Source organism: Hypanus sabinus, chromosome 9 (assembly GCF_030144855.1).
Source record: "Hypanus sabinus isolate sHypSab1 chromosome 9, sHypSab1.hap1, whole genome shotgun sequence".
In the NCBI taxonomy this organism is placed as follows: Eukaryota; Metazoa; Chordata; class Chondrichthyes; order Myliobatiformes; family Dasyatidae; genus Hypanus; species Hypanus sabinus.
Genome location: NC_082714.1, coordinates 49,139,162 through 49,160,207, shown reverse-complemented (window position 1 = coordinate 49,160,207; position 21,046 = coordinate 49,139,162). Strand labels below are relative to the sequence as shown.

General features: G+C 40.6%; 1 protein-coding gene across 2 annotated transcripts in view; it reads left to right on the top strand.

Annotated features, from left to right (window-relative positions):
* The window catches only part of luc7l (LUC7-like (S. cerevisiae)), a 120,805-nt gene that overhangs the window by 68,868 nt on the left and 30,891 nt on the right, over positions 1–21,046 (top strand). Inside the window, exon 11 of one of the 2 annotated variants that reach the window (XR_009513981.1) lies at positions 11,656–11,769. The exons of the other annotated variant lie outside the window; for it this stretch is intronic. The gene's annotated coding sequence lies outside the window, so the exon portion shown is untranslated. Of the gene's footprint in view, positions 1–11,655; positions 11,770–21,046 lie in introns of those variants that run through there. 2 annotated transcript variants of the gene reach the window in all.

Here is a 21,046-nt window from a genome sequence, read left to right as displayed (position 1 = left end):
TGTATGTTTTGTACATACATTACAGAATCATATGTTATAAAATCAACTTCTGTTGGAGAGCGGTGGTTGCATCCTCTATTAGTTGCAAAGCCTGTTCCCATGTGGATCTCTTATAAGGAGTCCAATAGTAAAGGAAAAACTTCAGGATGAATTTTATGACCTGCCCTGATGCAGAAAGGTGCAAAGTACCTGCCTCGTAAACTAACCATTGATGCTCCAGTACAAGTCTGTTCCAAAGCAACCCACCTTTTTAAATCGTGGCTGATCCAGATTGTGTAGAGTGCTTTATTGCAGATTTAAGTCTGATGTGGTCTGTGTGTAATTACGTAGACATGCCACAGGGCTCGTGATTATAATAGGAACACTGGTTTGCACATCATCTCCATAAGAATATACCGTCCCATTTGCTTCAACCAAACCGAAATGTAATCACCTGTGCAGCATTTGCATTACAACTATAAGCATCATTTTACACACAATAGAATTTCTAACCTAAGATGCTTCAAAATCACTCTTCTGCCTTTATTTAACGTGTCTTCATAGAACCTTTGATCCTTTGCGACCTTGCTTTTGTCACGATAAAGTGACTCAGCATAAGTCTTACAATGATCAACATGTCATTGTTACAGCAACTCAATAGCTTCCAGTCAATTACTTGGAAATTACATAAAATAAAATACCTTATATTCATAGAGACTGCAGTTCTTTAGAAATTAATTTTCATTATAGAATAAGTATTGAAATTCAGTGAGAAGTAACATGCGCACTCAATATGTCTTATGCATTGGTTGCCAAATGAATCTTTAAGATAGCTCAGCCACAATGCGCTACTTCTGTATGTGACTTTTGTACCCATGGAGATAAAGGATTCAGAAAGTAGAAAGTTAGTTTACTTGGACTGTTCACTTTACCTGAAAATAAAAGTGTTATGGAAGGCTGTTCTTGATATTAAAAATTAAAATATATCTAATGTTAAATTTACATCACAAAATTAAGGTACGAAACCCTCTCAATTTTTATTATTGCCTGGTTGATGTATATAAAATAGCTTTGCTTTACATGTTTTAACATAACTCTTAAAATAACACTTCCACAATATTCTATGTTATGACTTTTGAAATGGATTTTAGTAGGAAAATCTACAAACCTAAAATGTTTCATTATTAGACAGCTTTGAAATGAAATTTTAAAGATTTCCAAATTTAAAATTGTGACCAATACAATCTTTTACACCAAGTTTGCAGAATTTTCAAATGAGTCCCTTTCCAAAGGTATCATAAATTCAAAGTTCAAAGTAAAATTTGTTATCAGAGTACATACATGTCAGCACAAACAACCCTGAAATTCGTGTTCTGCAGGCATACCTAGCAAATCTACAGAACAGTAACTGTAAACAGCATCAATGGGTGACAAACTGTGAACTGCAGATATAAACATATAGCAATAAGTAACAAGATAAAAAGTTCTTAAAGTAAGACTATCGGTTGTGGGACCACCAGAAGTAGAATGAGTATAGTTATCCCCTTTTGTTCCAGATCTTGATGGTTGAGGGGTAGTAACTGTTCTTGAACCTGCTGGTGCGAGTCCTGAGGCTCTTGTACCTTCTACCTGAGGGCAGCTGCAAGAAAAGATCATGGCCTGGGTGGTGAGGATCTTTGATGATGGATGCTGCTTTTCTATGGGAACGTTTCATGTAGATGTGTTCAATGGTTGGGAGGGTTTTATCCAGTCAAATTGGCACCTGCATACTACGCTCCCATGATTGACACCTTCTGGATAGGCCATGAAACCATATATTTCACTTCCTTTTATGTCTTTTACGTTTGCGTTTTGACTTGAATATGATTCTGGAACATTTGGGGCCCGTGATTCGCAGTTTAGAGATCATTTGGGCATTTCTGTGCTCTGCAGTCTCTGAAAAGATTCGGGAGACAGAGGCAGCATGTGCGAACCTCATGGCGAGAAGGCTGTGGTACAGGGCACGAGCCAATGTTCTCTAATTTGATAATTAAAACTTCCATTGTTCACCATTTAAAATGAAACATTGAAACTAATATGGAAGGTGAACTCTAGCAGCCTGCCTCTTGATCGCTGGGGGGATCACTCTGCTGCCGGAGAGGGGAAAGGCTACTGCTATGCCTGGAGAATGTTACCCAGGTTTTTGAATTTGGACTTGGGCCATGGACTTTTTTTCAGTTTTTTATATTCTGTGTTCTTTGCCTGATCTTTCTCAGTTTGTTCTTGTGCAGGGGAGTGGGCTTTGCGGGTCAATGTGCCTGTTCTGTTTTTGTTCATTGTTTTTCATGCAGCAAGGGGGGATTTGGGTGTTGAGGATTGTGCTGTTTCTCTTCTTTCTTGGTTTTGTGGCTATCTGGAGAAGAAGAATTTCTGAGTTGTATACTTTGATAATAAATGAACCTTTGATGTACCTTGCCAAATCCATTGCATTTTGTAGGATTTTCTGCTCAAAGGCATTGGTGTTCCCATCCCAGGCCACAATGCAGCCAGTCAGCACACTTTGCATTACACATCTATAGAGGTTTGCCAAGGTTTTTGATGACATGCCAAATCACCACCGACTCTGAGGATGTAGAGGCGCAGTCGTGCTTTCTTTACAATTATATTTATACGATGGGTCCAGGACAGGTCCTCTGAGATAGTAACCCCCAGGAACTTAAGGTTACTGTCCCTTTCCACCCCTGATGATTATTGGCTCATGGACCTCTGGTCTCCCTCTTAAGAAGTCTAAAATCAGTTCCTTGGTCTTATTAACATTGAGTGAGAGGCTGTTGTTATGACAATACTCAGCCAAATTTTCAATCTCCTCCTGTTTGTTGATTCATCACCACCTTTGAGTCGGCCCACAGCAGTGGTGTCATCAGCAAACTTGTATCTGGTGTTGGAGCTGTACATAGCCACACAGTTATAGGTGTAAAGTGAGTAGAGCAGAGGCTAAGCACACATCCCTGTGGTGCTCCTGTGCTGCGGAGGAGATATTTTTACCAATCTGAACTGACCTAGGTCTACAAGTGAGAAAAACCTGGATCCTATTGCTCAAGGGGTTACTGAGGCCCAGATCTTGGAGTTTACTGATTACTTTTGAGGGGATGACAGTACCATAGAACCATAGAACACTACAGCACAGTAAAGGCCCTTCAGCCCTCCATGTTGTGCTGACCCATATAATCCTTAAAATAAAGTACTAAACCCACACTACCCCATAACCCTCCATTTTTCTTTCATCCATGTGCCTGTCCAAGAGGCTCTTAAATACCCCTAATGTTTTAGCCTCCACCACCATCCCTGACAAGTTATTCCAGGCACTCACAACCCTCTGTGTAAAAAACTTACCTCTGATGTCTCCCTTAAACTTCCCTCCCTTAATTTTGTACATATGCCCCCTGGTGTTTGCTATTGGTGCCCTGGGAAACAGGTACTGACTATCCACCCTATCTATGCCTCTCATAATCTTGTAGACCTCTGTTAAGTCCCCTTTCATTCTTCTACGCTCCAAAGAGAAAAGTCCCAGCTCTGCTAACCTTGCTTCATATGACTTGTTCTCCAAACCAGGCAACATCCTGGGAAATCTCCTCTGTACCCTCTCCATAGCTTCCACATCCTTCCTATAATGAGGTGACCAGAATTGAACACTAAGTGTGGTCTTACCAGAGATCTATACAGTTGCAACATGATCTCTCTACTCTTGAACTCAATCCCCCTGTTAATGAAGCCTAGCATCCCATAGGCCTTCTTAACTACCCTAGCAACCTATGCAGTAACCTTAAGGGATGTATGGATTTGAACCCCAAGGTCCCTTTGTTCATCCACACTCTTAAGTAACTGACCATTAATCTTGTACTCCGTCTTTTGGTTTGTCCTTTCAAAATGCATCACCTCACACTTGTCTGGATTGAACTCCATCTGCCATTTTTCTGCCCAACTCTGCACCCTGTCTATATCCTCTTGTAACCTTCGACAACCTACAGCTCCATCCACAACTCCTCCAATCTTCATGTCATCCGCAAACTTACTCACCCATCCTTCCACCTCTACATCCAAGTCATTCATAAAAATCACAAATAGCAGGGGTCCCAGGACAGATCCCTGCAGCACTCCTCTAGTCACCGACCTCCAGGCAGAATACGTTCCTTCCACAACTACCCTCTGCTTTCTTCCTTTAAGCCAATTTTTTTATCCAAACAGCCAAGGTCCCACTTACCCCATGCCTCGTGACATTCTGGATGAGTCTCTCGTGAGGGACCTTGTCAAATCCTTTGCTAAAGCCCATTTTTAAAGTCCAGTGTTAAATGCTGAGCTGTCATCAATAAAATGCACCCTGTATGGATCTTTGCTTAACAGATGTTCCAGCTTATTATAAAATAATCAACCTGCTTCATATGTAAACATAAAATATGAGAGCAATAAATGCATAGATATGAAAATTGAGACAAATTGACTTCAGTACAGCTAATGCTCAACTTTGATCTACCTTTCTTTACTCCATAGAGGGAAATTTTATACCCTCAACATTGTTCACACAGCCATTAAAGGCCTTTTGCAACTTTATATTGACAATATATTACATATATTACAGTTAACTTGTTGTCATCAATAAATTTGGATGCTAGTAAAGATCTTCTTAAATATAGGGAAGGGATTAGGCCCCAATGTGGATCCACAGGGACACCATTCATTTTACCTCGATGATTCTCTATTGTCTGCTTCCTACTCTTTCACGAATTGTAGGGCTTGCACAGGCAGGCACCTTCCAGTCTCCACCCAGTCCATATAGGTTACATCTGCTCTCTTACCTGCTTCTTTAGTTATCCAAATACAAGTATACTTATTAAGCATATTTAACTGTTGGAAATGCATGCGGGGTTTCACTGATCAGTTCAGATCTATGCAGGGGTTCAATTACTCTGTCTCTAATAACAGATTATATTATCTCTCCCAGGAACTAAATTTTAAATTTTGATCTTAGTGTATTTTTTTTCAAATTTCTCTTTCTTATCAAACTTAAATTATCAATGTCACAATTGTGAAAGATAATGGCAACAAAAGAAACAAAGAAAATGTAATATGCTGAACAGATGGGCACATTCAAAGAAAGAGGAAGACATAGCCATCAAGGCACTTCCTTGAGACATAAGGCATCAGCAGAAGTACAGCAGTTATACAGAGATGTAGGAGACTCTACATGCTGGAAGCAACAAACATCATGTTGCTTGGAACAGGTACAGGTCTTTCAGTGGTCTAAACTAGGTGGGTGACCCAGTGATACGGTGAGAAGGAGAACATTGCAAGTGGGAACAAAAGGTGCAATGGCTAAAACGTCCTGTTTCTGGCAGAACTGCAGCAAGCTAGCTCATGCACGGAAGGGCAAAGGGAAAGTTCTCCCTGGTCTTCCTCCAGGTCCACAGGACTCTAAAGAAAGACGGCTGAAGTACTCAATGCAACCTGTGGCATCTAGGCTTATGTCAGAATCAGTATCAGAATCCAAATCAGGTTTAATATCACCAGCAAACGTTGTAAATTTGCTGTTTCTGCAGCAGCAGTACAATGCAATACATAAAAATAGAGAAAAAACATGATTTATTGTATGTACAGTATATTAAATAGTTAAGTAAGTAGTACAAAAAAATTTGTGAGGTAGTGTTCATGGGTTCAGTGTCCATGCAGAAATTTGGCTGCAGAGAGGAAGAAGCTGAATCATTGAGTGTGTGCCTTCTGGCTTCTGTACCTCCTGCCTGATGGTAGCAAGGTCAGTGAGAAATATAGTATTTAATGGACAACAAGAATGATTTAAGCAATAATTTAATTTTGATCAGATGTTTTTTTCTCACCTTAATGTTAATCCAGATACTCGAGGATTATTTAAACTTGTTGAAACAAGTTTTGCCAGGGTGAGCTTCAGTAGCAGCTCTATTAATGTCCTAAAGTTAAGGCACAAAGGGAATGGCAAGCAACTGATTGAACTCTGGAATGCTTCAAAACTATAGAAGTCCTCAGTCTCCTGTTACTCACTCTGTTCTATAATCACTGACTTATCTATTTTCCCTACAGCTTTCTGAGTTCCGTTCACAATACTGGCGCCACATTTGCTACCAAGGTGAACTTCAAATTAAACATTGGCCTTCAGTAAGATTCCCTACACTGACTTCAGCAACGTGAGCCAATTCCACCCTGCTTCATTTTGTCTTGTCCCACTTGGTGGTGCAATAATATCAGTTCCAGACTCCGGAGCGAAGGTTCCCAAGTTCAAATCCAAGTTGGGTTGAGTGTCAAGCTAGCAACTCGGCCTCGTAAAAACAAGAATAGCTCGCTACGGAAACACCATCATGACGGTGCCCCGATAACTCCACTGCAGAGTTAAGGGCTATTCTTCTTCTTCATCATCTTGTCTGCTGCTGAAACCTTTTATTATTTTTGGACATAACTATTCCAATTCATTGCAAAGTGACTTCCCATGTCTAAACCTTTGAAGATCTGAGGTCCTCCAAAATGTCGGACAGTGCCTCTTGATTAACCAGTTCTTCAATTTTACAAGCTATTCGTTAGTGTAAATTAATTAGTAAACTAACTAGTAAAGGATTAGTGTAAACAGTGGTGGATAATCAGCACAAACTTGATGAGATGAAGGACCAGTTTGTGGTGAACTACATATACCTGTCTGGAGATGCCCCCTGCTGACTGCTCCTGTGGCTCCTCCCACAGACCCCGGTATAAAGGCAATTGAGGCCTGAGCCCGGCCCTCATTCTCCAGGATGTAGTGTGGTGGTCAATTACTGCTTGTTCTTTCTTCCAGTCAATAAAAGCCGATATCTCAACTTCACGTCTCAGAGAGAGTTATTGATGGTGCATCACAGTTTCAAATCTCTCCATGGATTTGTCCGTCTTTCTCATCATACTTTCCCCATCACCCTGAGTCTGGACTTTTAACCATCTCGTTTAACCTTGGGAAGGTGCATGTGCAGCTACAAGGGTTTGAGATCAAGAAATCCCCTCCTAAACTTCTGGGCTTCTTTACGTTTCTTTTAAGGTGCCCCTTCTAACAAATCTCTTTGATTGAGCTTCACTTTATCCATTCACTAAGGTTTGGTGATGACTCAGTTAATTCTGGATTACCTGTCCTCCTGAACATCTCCTTGGGATAGTTTATTATGTTGAATGCATTTTTGTTTCTGTCAGTACAAGCTGCTGAATCTCTAACAACATGTATCACTATAATAGCTAGATTGAAATACAAGCTTTACTAGACTTACGTGATGGTGTTGAATAACAGAAGGAAAAATATAATGATTTATGTAAGATAGGTCAGATGGGAAGCAGGGCAGCTATCTGAAAGAATTTATCTGATGTAGTACATCAGTCATAACTAAACCATTTGGATTTAATAGATCCATATGAATATTCTGCATTTGTGAGGCATGCAGAGCAGTTGCTCCTTCTCCATCGGGAGCATTGTTCACAAATCACTTCAGTCTTTGCTCAGGACCATTTTTAATAGACCAATAGATGCTGCATCCAGGATCAGGAAAGAATAATCATAACAATCCCTCCTTTCATTTTAACTCGATTTTTGATTACAATGTTATCTGTGATTAAAAGTCAATAAGGTGCAGATGATGGAAACATGAAACAGAAGGGGTTAATGCTGGAAATGCTGCCCCTTCTGTTGTCCTTCTCTGTCACAAAGGGGGGAAAACAGGTCTCCCTTGCCAACAAACAGGACACGTCTGCACTTAAAACTGAATTATAGAAAGGAAACATGTTCTTCATCACATCAAATTTGTGCTGTCCATCCTACATTAATCCCACTTTTTGTGCTCCCCACATTCCCTTCAAACCATCCCCCCTACACACATGATTGTACCACTTAACTATATACCACGGATACTCCACACAGACCAATTAACTTACCAACTTGCATCTCTTTGAGGTGTGCAGAGAAGCCAAAGCACCCAAAGAATGTCCACACGCTTGCAGGGAGAACATACACAACTCATGGACAGCACCTAAAGTTGGGATTCAACCTGTATCTCCAGGAATGTGAGGCTGTGGTTTTACCAGCTGTACCATTGTGTCACCCTAAATCTGCTTTTGTCTCCAAATTCTCCCAGTTCTGACTAAAGGTTGTCCACCTGAAACATCAGTGTTTTTTTTCTGTTTCCATAAACAGTTTCTGACTGCTGAGGGTGTCCAGAATCATTTTTTTTTATTATCAGGTCCTTGAAGCTCTTAAACATTTGCTTCAGTTCTTCTGCTCATTATCTTAAACTGGTTTCTTCTGATTTCTGCTATCAAATCCATTACTGAATTTAAATACCACTGTTAAATCTCCTCTTAACATTCTCCATTCTACAGATAATGCGCCTTCTTCTCCAATGCCCCTACATTACTGAAGTCTTTAATCTCTGGTGTCACTCTAGGAAGTGGTCTCTGCACTCCCTCTAGGTGTCCAGTCCTTCCTGACCCATAATGCCTAGAACTAAACATTATAGTTTGGCATGGACTAAATGGGCCAAAGGGCCTGTTTCTCTGTAGTATTTTTTATGACTCTGTGTCTCTAGGTGAGGTGAAGTGTAAATTTTATAAAAGATTAGTACATATTCATCCATGGCACTTCCCTACATATGTGCCAGTAAATTAGAGATTTCTTTCCAAGAATATTCCTTATTACTCAAGCTATCATTATTCATTATTCTGTATGGAATAATATCAGCTTTGCCCACAAATGTGGCCAGACTTGCAGAGCATTTCCAGAATTTTCTACTTATGTTTCAGATTTCCAGCTTCTGCAGTTCTTTTTTGCTTTTCACTTTTGCTCCCACGCAGGAAACCCCCTTGTTCTCTGCTGACCACAAAAAACCCAGCCAACTACTGAGTCTAGAGATGACTTTAAATTGTATTCTCAATTTAACATGCTAGCTTTGGAGATCTGTGAACACACCACCAGGCTCGTTGGTTCCTGCACCACCCTTCAAGTTGTATAGTTTAGTTTAGATTCTCTCTCCTCATTTTTCCTGATAAAATGAATGGCTTTTTCATTCTGCATCTTATATTTCTTCTGCTGTGTCTCCTCATTTCACGACCTGTCTATCTCCTGAAGCCAGTTCTTCTCTTTCCCACTGCTTAACACATTTTTGAATTCATGCCATCAGAAATCTTTATATTATTTCTTTTATACTTAAATTCCAGTTATTACATGTTAAAAAAGAGATGACTAATACTGTTCCAGTTAACAGTATTAGGTTAAGTGATCCAATACTGTTCCAAAAAAAAAATTCCAGTAAACCTCCTTTCAATCTGCTTTGGCACTTACAGTCACATGTCACATTTTAAGATACCTCCTATTCCGAATAAAATGGCCACTGAGTGTATGTTCATGATCTCCTCCTGCTGTAGCCCATCCTCTGTTGTGCATTCAGAGATGCTCTTCTGAACACCACTGTTGTAACAAATGGTCATTTGAGTTACTGTTGCCTTCCTGTTAGTTTGAATCCGTCTGGCCGTTCTTCTCTGACTTCCCTGACAAGGCACTTTTGCCCACAGAACCGCCGCACCAGATGGTTTTTTTTTGTTGTTTTTTGCAACATTCTCTGAAAGCTCTTGAGGCTGTTGTGTGTGAAACTCCCAGGAGATCAGCAGTTTCTGAGGTACTCAAACCACCCTGTCTGGCACCAACAATCATTTCACAGTCAAAGTCACTGACATCACAGTTCTTCCCTATTCAGGTGTTTGGTCTGAAAAACAAGTGAACGCCTTGACCATGTTTTTATGAATTGAGTTGCTGCCTCATAGTTGGCTGATTAGCATTAATGGATGGGTGTACCTAATAAAGTGGACACTGAGTGTACGCTAAACAAATGAAAAACTAAATGCAGTATTTTCCCTGGACTTTTTTTGTGAATGGGTACAGGCTAATTCATCAGGTCAAATTTGCACTATATGCAAGTTATTTTAGGAGATGACTCTTTAACAGCATACATCTGACTTCCCAAAGGGTGCACCAGCTCATATCTGTTCACTTTAAACCCCATCTCCCATTTATCCACCACTACAGTCTGTCTTCTATGGGCAAGCTAATTCTAATCCAAACTGCTAATCACCATGCATCTTAATCCTCTAGATCATCCTACCATGAGGGACCTTGTCAAATGCCTGACTGAAATCCATATGGACAACATTAAGTTATCAATCATCAAATATGAAATATCAGACTATGAGGCCAGTTGTTTTCTTGATGGTTAATTTTTTTAAGCTGGAACGTTTCAATTACAATTATCCAGTCCTCAACATTCAATCTGAACTCTGATTATTTTCCCCCGGAAGATTTTAACTACTCTTGGCATTAACCTTTTCTTTTAATTTCATAATGTCCCTCCTTTCCCCTGTTCTTTAATTACACACATTTATTTTTATTCTGTAGGAGAGTGTGGTCTTGTATTTCATTGCACACTTGTACGAACACTTCCAAGAGGACCACAACCTCGTTATGGTTTGGAGGCTTACGTGCCTCAATGACCCAGAGAGCTATGTTGGCTGGAGTCGGGGCATTATGTTTTGGCTTTTGGCAGGGTCACCCATGCCAAACAGGTCAAAGGGTAGAGGACAGATTAAGAGAGGCCCACTGCTCCACCAGGTTTGGGAGTTCAGCTCAGGGCTATCAACCCTGACTGGTAAAGCAAAGTTGTTACAGGAACAGCAATGAAGAATCCTTCTGCATCTGAGTGTGATGGTATTCCTGAGTCGCCACTTGGGACTTGCATGACTGACAGTAGTGAAAACTATTGAGACGATGATGGAAGCCCTGAACACTGCTAGAGATGGAGGCCTAAGAGCAAATGGTGTAACAGGCCAGTAAATTGTAAGAATAGTTCCAATTGATCATACAACAATTATTTTGCATAGTCAACTGTTACAACGTCTGCCTCATCTCATCAAAACTGAGGATATACTGTATCTTTGCGACTTTCTCAAATCCAGTCAAAATTAAGTATGCTAGATGTTTTCTTCCTTAATCATCTGAATTACTCATCATCATGCCCAATATGGCTTGCTCTCTTGCTGTTTCAAGGGTACATTGATCCCACTATTTACAACATGGTAGGGGCACATGGAATGTGGAAGTGTGGAGCACTTATTGAATTTAACAGCACAGTTGCCCAGTATCAATATTCTATTCCTGAACTTCACCTTCAATGAGAAAATCAGTATTTGGGTCCACTGCAGGGAGCAAATATTGGATAAACTTGGACTGGTTTCTTTGGAGCATTGAAGGTGCTCTGATAGATATTTGTGAAAGACATAGACAGGGTAGATAGTCGCTATCTTTCTCCAGGAGAAGATCTGTCAAATATTAGAAGGCACAGCTTTAAATTGGAAGTGGGAAAGTCAGAAAGTCACAAAGTAATACGGAACAGAAACAGAGCCTTAGGACCAACTGGTCCATGCCAACCATGATGCCCACCTAAGCTTGTCCCATTGGCCTGCATCTGACAGATACCTTTCCTATCCGTGTACCTGTCTAAGCGCTTTTTAAATGTTGTTAAGGTACCTGCCACAACCTCTTCCTCTCTTAGCTCATTCCATACACACACCAATCTCTCCCCTCTCATCTTAAACCTGTGTATTTATTATATCCTTGTGCAGGTGGGTGATAGGTGCTTGGAATGGTGGAAGCAGACGTCATCGAGGCAAGTGGACAGGAACATGAGCATGCAAGGAAAGGAGCAATATGGATCGTCTGCAAGCCACGGGGGAGATCCTGGCTGGTATGGGCAGATGGCATATAGATAAAGGTGCTTGACAAAGTGATCCTGGAATGGCCGTGGGTCTCACCGATGTAGAGCGGGCTACGCCAAAGCACCAAATGCATTAAACAACCACCAATGGATTCACATGTAAAATACTGCCTCACTTTAAGATCCTGAATAATGGTGAGAGAGAAGGTGTGGGGGCAAATGTAACACTGTGTGGTTACAGGGATAAGTGCCGGGAAGGGGAATGATTGAGAGGGATGAGTGGTTTATTGACCCTTTTTACTTGAGTTGTATTTTACCTCTGGACGTAAAGTATTTATGCTTTAGAACAGAAACAATGCAGCACAGGAACCCTTTGTGACAGATAAAAAGTAAATCAAAATAACCCCAAAAACTAATTCCTCCTACCTACACAATCTCCGTATCTCTTCAACTTCCTCAAATTCACTTGTTTATCTAACCACCTCTTAAAAGCCTCTAATGTATTTGCCTCTGCTATCATACCAGGCAGCAGATTTCTCACGTCCCCTTAGAGCCTACCCCCCCCCTCTCACCTTCAATGCATGCCCTCTGGTATTTGACATTTCTACCATGGGAAAAAGATACTCTGTATCTCTCATAATCTTATAATCCTCTATCAGATCTTCCCTCAGCCTCCGCCACTCCAGAGAAAACAACCCAAGTTATCCAGCCTCTCATGATAGTACATCCCCTCTAAATCAGGTAAACCTCTTCTATCATTAATGCTATTACTGATCTTTTTTGTTTTACTTTCTACTTCCTTTTTCATGTTTGGAATACGTTTTCAAGTTTTATTTCTGTGCAAGCCTGTTGTCTGGTCCTCACTAACCGTTTTTAGTCTGTACTTCGTTCTTAGTCAGGTTCTAGAGAAATCAGAGGTGCAAAATGACTTGGGGCAAGGAAGGCAAATGTAATGTTAATGTTCATTTTGAAAGGACTAGAATATAAAAGCAAGGACGTAATGCTGAAACTTTATAAGGCATTGGTCTGATCACATTTGGAGTATCGTGTGCAGTTTTGGGACCCTTATCTAAGAAAATGTGTGCTGGCATTTGAGAGGGTCCAGAGGAGGGTCATGAGAATGACCCCAGGATTGAAAGGGTTAGGATATGATGAGAGTTTGAATACACATGAGTTTAGAAGAATGGGGGGGGGGGGGGGCGGCGCGGTTCTTATTGAAACCTATCGAATACTGAAAGACACAGATGGAGTAGATGGGGAGAGCATGTTTCCGATAGATGCTGCAGAGATTCACATAGGTGCAGCTTTATTCTTTCTTTTGAAGCATGAGTAAAAGGTCTGGGAATGAAGCATCACTGCCATTCATGATGTTAGGTTTCACCTTGTAGGGAGTATTGGCCTGCAAACCCTGTCAGAGCTGCTGTGCATCCAATTCCATCTGTAACTTCAATGGGACTTGTTTTCTTGCTCTTAAAATAGCTTTATGTAGGTCATACCTGGATGTCTTGTATAGGTCTGGATTACCTGTCTGGAATGCCACAGATTGAGCCCTAGCAGGCTACTAATCTCCTGGTTCATCCATGACTTTTGGTTTGGGTATGTTTACATAGGCACACACTCATCCACACAGGTCTTGATGAAGTTGTGGCTTATTCATTCAGATTCGAGATGAATCCCTGAATATTGTCCAGTCCACCAGCTCAAAGCAGTCCTGTAAGTACTTCTCTACCTCCATTGACCATACCTTGACCTATGGCTTTTTGGTTTTCAGCACTTGTGCTGTGGTCTTTAGTTTCCGCCCAGGAGTAGAAGAACAGTCAGGTAATCAGCCCTTCCAAAGTGTGGGCATGGTAAGTATTCTGAATGGATATATAATATTGGTCCAGTGTGTAGACTCCTTTGGTTCTGCAGGTGATATTTTGGTGCTAGTTATCCAGAGACTTCTTCAAGCTGGTCCGGTTGAAATCCTCCACGGTGATAGGAAAGGCATCCAAAGGCGTGCTGGTCATAGTGCTCAGCTCATCCCGTGCCTGCCTGATACTAGTCAGAGGTGGAATGTGCTCCGCTACCAAGATGACAATGGGAAACTCCCTCAGCAGATAATATGGACATTTCTTGTCTGCTAAATATTCCAGGTTGTATGAGCAGGGCTAATACAGAACCACCACATCTGTACACCTTGATGAGTTCATCATAAAGCTTAAAGCTGATTTATCTCAGCACCTTGGACTGAAGGGGATAACAGAGAAGTGCTGCGGATAGGACAGACACGATCCTCTTACCATACTGTGTTACGAAACATGGAAACATGACTCTAGCCAATTTCTTCTCAGCTTTATTTCCCTAATTATCTTTGAAATATACATTTTAGAAGTATACATTTCTTTGAGCTTTTCCATTTAATTCTTGCTATTTGACTCCTTATTCCCATAACCACCCCCTACATTTGTGACACTGTTCATTGCTTAAGTATGAATATTTTCTGTAACCCATTTTCCTGTTTAAGATGAGTTTTCATCTATTTATCCACACTTACACAATACAAACAGACTCCATGGGAATTTTATAATGTGGTTTTTATAGGACTCTTGGAATAAGTGACAGATTGAATATTTGTTAAATATTTGCATAGCTTTGCTCTGGTTATGATAAAGTTTACACAATACTACAAGTTAAAGTCAAAGTTCCACAAAAGCTTTGGAACAAAGATGTTAGAATGTTAAGCCTAACAAGAGAACTGGTGGATGAATAATATCATGTATTTGATTCTAACACATAGCTCTGTATTCTTGATATAAGAGCTGCCTGCCAAATTAGTGTATATATAAAAAAAACTTCCTTATTTAAATCCATCTAACCTAGCTTTGAAGAGAGGTAGAAAGCAGATTTCTTTGTAGAGTGGATTCCCTGCAGGAGTAATAAATATCATAGTACTTCGAAATGTCAGCAAATCTCAATGGATCTTATTTTTCTCCTTTGATGGTAACATGTTCACTAAGGTATTTGTTGCAACATTGTGGCTCAGTGCCCGTGATGTTCCTGCCATGTTGGTATAATCTGAACATGGAAAAGTAATAGGTGTGTATTTTACCATATTACCAAATTGAATAAAATTTACTTTCTGTCCCAGGCAAACAATCTTACTAATAAATAACAATATAATCAGTGCAGTGGGCAAGGAACCTTGCACTTGTACGATGAGCAGAGGATTTCAATGAGGTTTCAGAATGACTGTTGAAAAGGGAACTGTATTCATGCTGAAAGAGGTCTGGTATCAATCTAATGACAAGCCTACATGCTGACCTTGTGTAGACAATTGTTCCAAGTCATGTGGTATTTTTCTTGAGCCTTGCCTTTCCCTGTGTTTGTTTCGATTCTTGTGTGTAATCCTATATGAAATTCATCATCAAAGGCGATAATGCAGCAGATAATGTTATAAGAAATATTAAGCATTCACAGACAATAGGTTAGAATTTCAATTACTCACACCCATGTAACACCATAGCTTAGAAATTCAATCAAGTTGCACTTGTTCTTTAAGTGCGGTACAATTGAATAGAAGAGCCAAAGCAACTGTTAGATGAGATCTGAACTCTGGAGTGCCAACAGCTTAAATTTATAATTCATTTCCAGTGTCTGTGCATGTGACATGTTCAATCATGGAGACTATTGGCACTGTAGTTGTAGCCTGAAGTGACCGATTGCACACTGAAGGGCCCCTACTTAGTGAAGAAGTAGTAGGAGTTTAACAGGGAAAGCAGGCATGAGTGGAAGGATGCCTATGTAGACACTGGCTATAAGGAAGCACAGTTGAATAGTCTGTCATAAGGAAGGACAAATATTTATTCTTCTATAATATCTGCGCACATTGTACTTTGGCTTTCAACTTTGCTTGGGTATGGAGAGTGGGGATCAAGGGATAGAATAACTTGGCTTCATTTCTTGCCTGTCTTCATTGATAGATATCTGATTGTGCTTGCGAACAGGCCTAGTCCTGGGTTTCTGCGACCAGGCTGACATGGGCTGGCTGTTTCAGTCCCCCGGTTTGTAGCAGTAGATCCCACTGAAAGTTCAGCTTTCAGAGGAGATCATGTTGGTTCAGTAGCACTTCTCAAGGATGTCCTGAATTTTATGTGACATCATTGAAAGGACCACGAATGCCACTGCTTGGGCACATGATTCTGTATGTGATCCCTCCCTTTGTAGCTAAAAAGAAGGTTGCACTGCTTTGTGTCCTTACAGTTACACTTCTATGTGTATTATAGTGTATTATGGGAAAAATGGGAACCATATATTCCAGCAAGAAAAGCATTGAATGGGCTTCTCTGTAGGTTTCCATGTGTACACCAGGTTTGTTAAAGATTGGGTTATATATAATTCATATTTATAGTTGAGTTATCCAGTAATGCAAGGTGCTAACAGCCAGATAAGACTTTTCAAAATTATATGCACAGAGATCTTTACTTACTTATACTATGTGGCTGATATGTTGCGAGAAGTAGTTGCTTAACTCATGGGTACCTCAGCTTTCTTTTCTGTGAGATTGCTGAGGTTGAGAGGGGACGGAGGCTGGAAGGTGATACATGAGGGCACAAAGGCAACGAGGGCTGGAATATGATAAGTAATGAAGGTGATAATAGGAACCATTAAGGGAGAGATGAGGGGCAGATGGGACCAGGTGCGAGAGGGGATATTATGGGTGAAGGCTGTGAGTAGTAAGCAGTTGGAACCAAAATGGATAATAGGGGATAATGGGGTGGGTTCTGAGTAAGGAAATAAAATGGGAAGACTAGCGGAAGGAGAGAGGGGGCAGTGCATTGGAAAGTTCAGCTAATCCTGACCTCCTATGTACCTCTAACCCTCCTCCAATCTAGGGAAAATAGCACTAGCCTCTGCTTCAGAAAAAACAGACCTAGCTTTTCTAGTCTCTCTATACCCTGCAGGAACGTGTTGAACTTGAACTCTTGTTACTTCCCACTGTGCAGATGTAGAACTAACTGCAACTAGTTGCTTTTCCTGTCTACCTTCTCCAGGCCCTGTCTAATTTTAATGTAATTGGTCCCCTCTGAATCCTAGATCTTTGCTCCTGGTTGATCCTTATCATTTGTCAAAACAGTATGTAATATACTGAATTCTGGTTACTATCTCCAAAAATTTTTCACCACTAACAATCCCTGCAATGGCAGCATGGTAGCGTAGTGGTTAGCACAACACTTTACAGTACCAGCAACCTGGGTTCAATTCCAGCTGCTGCTGCCTGTAAGGAGTTTGTGCTTTCTCCCCGGGACTGCATGGGTTTCCTCTGGGTGCTCCAGTTTCTTCCCACAGTCCAAAGACATACTGGTTGATAGGTTGATTGGTTATTGTAAATTGTCCCGTGATAGGGCTAGGATTAAATGGGAGATTGTTGGGCAGTGTGGCTCGAAGGACTAAAAGGGTCTATTCTGCACTGTATCTCAATAAAAAAAAATTTAAAACTTGATCAACTCCAAAATAATGTCCAGCAATGCTTCCTCCTTTCTTGGCCTAGATATGTAGTGTCAAAAAGCTCTCTTGGATGCACTTCAAAAATTTCACCCTCCCTTGAACCTTTTCTCTAAGGCAATCCCAGTTAATGTTAGGGAAACTGAAATCACCTGGTACCATAATCCTATTTATGTTACACCTTTCTACATAATACCACTTCCTCTATCTCATGTTCAACTTCAAGTTCATTTCTATTTTTACCTAGGGTATAAATGCTATAAAAGTTAGTTTTTTTCACTGCAGCATCACAATATATTACAAGCATGTAATTGTTGACTGTCAGATCATCTGTAAAGTACACCCAGCAAAGTGGATGGGTATATATTACTTATTTACTTCGGCCCTTAGCTCCTAGGAGGAGTGTAGGTCATCAATGACCTTCTGTCTCCATTGTCCACTGAATTCGATGGTATGGCTGGAGTTCATCAATGTTTCTGCAGTCCATCACATCCACTGTACAGGGGATTGGCTTATACAGTTTCACCAGAGCCCTGCCCGTTTCCATATCTCACGATGTTTCTCCCTCCCCTCCCCCCACCTTTCAAACCTACTCCTCAGCTTTTCTTCTCCAGTCTTGTTGAAGGGTTTCGGCTTGAAACGTTGACTGTACTTTTTTCCATAGATGTTGCCTGGGCTGCTGAGTTACTCCAGCATTTTGTGTGTCTTGCTCGGATTTCCATTATCTGCAGATTTTCACTTGTCTGTGATTTGAGAGGTTGGGTGTGCATCACAGACCCTTTTGTTCCTAATCTCTACCTCACTTCTGGAACCTTTTAGGAAATTCTCCCTCAATTCTGAAGCAGTGCTTTCCTTGCCCAACAGTGAAATGCCATGTCTTCTTTTACATCTCAATGTCTGAAAACCATATCCTCAGATATTGGAAACAGAAGAGATTGCAGATGCTAGAATCTGAAGCAAAAAAAAACCTGCTGTAGGAACTCAGCAGGTCTGGCAACATTTGCAGAAGGACATGGAAAGTTTCAGATCAACACTGTCCACATTGACTGCCCCACTTTACTCAAAATGGTGTCTGTCAATTTCCTTCCACAGATGCTGCCCGACCCTCTGAGTTCCTCCAGGAGTTCATTATTTACTCTGGGATTTGATGGCTAAGAGTATCTTCTCTGGAACTGTAACAGATCAAGACGGTGACTCATGATCAAATTCTCAGAGGCATCCAGAGACAACAATAAATTGTGTACAATCCTTATCCGTGGATTCCACATGCGTGGATTCAACCTAATCACGGATCTGGAAAACCCATTTCTCTCTCCAGCACTTGTTGTTTGAGCATGTACAGACTATTTTTTCTTGTCATTATTCTCTAAACAATACAGTATAACAACTATTTACATAGCATCTACATTGTATTAGGTATTATAAGTAATCTAGAAATGACTTAAAAGTACAAGCAGTCCCTGGGTTATGAATGAGTTCCATTCCTGAGTCCGTCTTTAAGTCGGATTTGAAATCGGAACAGGTACATCCGGTATTATTTAGCGTCAGTTAGTCAAACATTTTTCTTAGTATATAGTACATATTTTACCTTTCTATGCATATAAGGAGGGCCGACTGTACTCCATTTCGCTACTAAAGCTTCCATTATTCACTGACTAAAGCAACAAGGAAGATTGAAACATTGAGGCAAATATAAAAGGTGAGCAAGTGTTCAGCGCCAACTATCTGCCTTTTAATCACTGGTGGGATACTCTGCCTCAGGGGAAGGAGCCCATATGGCCTATTGCTCTGTCTAGAGGATAAGCCTCTGAGTTTGAGTGGTGTCTCTCTCTTTCAATGATGTTGGAGGATGTTACCATGGCTCTGCGTTTATGGATTTGGACAATGAACTCTGGACTTTTACAGGCTTATGACTTTTTATATTCTGTGCTGCTGTTCATTTTTTTCTTGTTTTTTGTGCAGGGGAGAGGGGTTTGTCATTGATGTCCTTGTTGCATTTTTGTTAGTTTTTTTGTGCAAGAAGGGGAATTTGGGGGTCAATGTTCTTGTTGAGTTTTTGTTATTTCTTTTGTGCGGGGGCCGATGTTCTTGTTGCGTTTTGTTCAGGGGAGAGGGGTTTTGAGGGTTAATGATCATGTTTCTTTTTTTTGTGCAGGGGGTAGGTTTGCTGTTACTCTTTGATCTGACTTCCATTGTTTTCTTTGTTTCGTGGCTTGCTGGAGAAGACAAATCTCAGAGATGTATACTCCATACATACTTTGATAATAAAACGAACCTCTGAACTTTTGAAATGACTAAATCCCAATACCCTGAGAATATTTGCATATGAACATTCTCTGGTCTCTAACCCTCTGGAAAGGCTTGGAACATCTAGTCTGTTGCTTCCTGTGATGAAATATCACCAGAGACACCAATGAATGAATTGATTCATAGCTAGCTATGCATTAACAAGCCCTGCTCCTTGGAGCATAGACTGGGAGATGTTTCAGCAATCTACAGTCTGTTTTGGAGATGCCTTATGGGGTGTCCTAATGTCTGCAGAGTGCCCTTTAGTGGAATGAACAAAGCAGCTGTCACGTTCTAGGTGTTTGAGCAAATTTTGCTGGAAGGGCTTGAATCAGGAAAGGTACGATGACAGAATCAGGCATGTGCTCGATGTGAGGAGAATATTCGTTGTGCTAACTTGAATTCTGACCAAATGTACCTGCTTCTATTTTGTAATTAACTCCATTCACCTGGAAGTTTTCACTAACTGACTTACTCTGAATAGAATTAATCTTGGGTCACGTGGCACTGAATAGAAGGAGCATAACATGATGCAATTTTTAAGTCAGTCATGATACTGACAGTACTGAGGAGAGCACTCAACTCATTGTAACCTCACTGGCTAAAAGTGAACTTCAGCCTAATCCCACTCCCTAGCTCTGTAAATTACAGCTCCTCAGCTAGTCATTACAATATATTAGAAAGGTGTTCAGCAGAATTCCAGGATTCCAGAATTGCTCAAGATAAATGAGCAATGGGATCCAAGGAAAGTAGTGTTGGAGTAAACACTGGCTCCGATACCAGGAACAAAGGGTAGCAATCAGTGGGAATCTTAGTGCTCAGAGGGTTCAGTTTGGTGGAAGTCTGCAGGAGTCATTACCAGGCTTCTTGCTTTTCTGGGTATATAACAATGGTAGAAGATACAGTGCAGAACTTTGTGAATGTTACCAAAATTGGCAGTGTTATTGATGGTGAAGAGGAAAGTTCTCAGTATCTATGATAATAACAAAGTGTTTGCATAAGCACAAAAGTGGCAGATGAAATTAAACCCAGAGACTTATATTTGAGTGCAATTAAAGCAAAAAAAGCATGAAATAATGGTCGGAACAGAGAGACTGTGAAGTGTAAGTGCATAAATAAGCAAGATAGATGGATAAGATTTTAGAGAAATATATCATCATTAACTTGGGGGGGGGAGTGTGTGTGTGTGTGTGTGTGTGTGTGTGTGTGTGTGCGAAAGAGAGGCAGAGCATGGGACATTGAGCGAAAAATATGAGAGAGAGATTGAATGAAAAATTTAGAGAAATCATAGAGTTCACTGTAGAATTCTGCAAAATTACTTAGTCCATTATCTGGAGTACTGTTTTCACTAAAGGGTTGGCACACTCCAGAAGAATATAATAGCACTAAGTAGTGTGTAGATATACAAATCTGTTAACAGGGCTGGAGGATTATCCGTTTCTGGCAATTTATCTACTTTTGGACTTGTAGGATCCTTAATATGTCCTCCCTTCAAATGTTTATTTTTTCCAACCCTTCACATTCCTCCT